Source organism: Molossus molossus, unplaced genomic scaffold (assembly GCF_014108415.1).
Source record: "Molossus molossus isolate mMolMol1 unplaced genomic scaffold, mMolMol1.p scaffold_m16_p_2, whole genome shotgun sequence".
In the NCBI taxonomy this organism is placed as follows: domain Eukaryota; kingdom Metazoa; phylum Chordata; class Mammalia; order Chiroptera; family Molossidae; genus Molossus; species Molossus molossus.
This window is the reverse complement of record NW_023425355.1, coordinates 130,716,963-130,718,060: the sequence shown is the minus strand read 5'-3', so window position 1 is coordinate 130,718,060 and position 1,098 is coordinate 130,716,963.

Here is a 1,098-nt window from a genome sequence, read left to right as displayed (position 1 = left end):
ATATTAGATTAATAGTTCTTAACTATTTTGTTGTTTGCAAACTCCTTTCAAATTTTGATGAAAGAAATGAACTCTCTCTCCTTAGTAAAATGTACATCTACACAGAAACCCAGTCCTAAATATAATGTTTTAAGTTTAAAATGTGAACTATGTTTGCCCTGGCTGGTTTGGCTCAGTGGTTGAAGTGTCAGCCTGCGGACCAGACAGTTCCGGGTTCGGTTCCCGCTAAGGGCACATACCTTGGTTGCAGTTTGTCCCCAGCTCTGGTTGGGGTCGTGTGGGTGGCAGCCACTCGATGTGTCTCTCACATCAAGGTTTCTCTCTCCCTCCTGCTCTGACAATAAACGCAAAAAAAAAAAAATGTCCTCGAGGTAGGATAAAATGTGAAGTATGTTTTTCTATTGTGAACCCAGTTACAATGATTGAGTCCTTCAGTAATTTTTATATAATAAAAAGGAATGTGCAGCATACAGGGTGGGGGCAAAAGTCGGTTTACAGTTGTTCTTATGGAAAATAATACAATAATTAAGAAATGATAATAATACAAGAATCAACTCTGTATTTTGCGTACTCACAACTATAAACTGACTTTTGCCACACCCTGTATTTTAAAATGATAATTTTTATAATAAACTAGTTTACCCATTGTGCCTGAAACTAATGATTAACTGATTTTCAAGGGGGAATGTTTCTGAACTGAGACATCTGAGCGAGAGACTGAAGATGACTGAATGGCTTTCAATCCACATTCTTCTCTGTTCCTTGTCCATTTCTCCTAGCACTTGTCACCATCCCTCCCATTGTCCCCAACTCAACCTTAATCTATTTATGAGCACCTTTCCAGGTTCACAGAACCATACTGCCTGAGATTTTATGCTGCCCCCACCCAATGGACCCCCAGATGTGGCCCCATTGGTTCAGCAAACCAGTTGGTTTTGTTCAAACCAATCAAGTTTGACCAATGGCACTACTCAGGCGGCCTTGACCTCAACTCACATGACATGACACCTTGAGCTCTGGGGGCAGAGCCCCTTGAAAAATATCAAGAGTCATTTCCAAGAGCTTCCAGGAGAATCTGATGTATTTCAGGCAATAGAT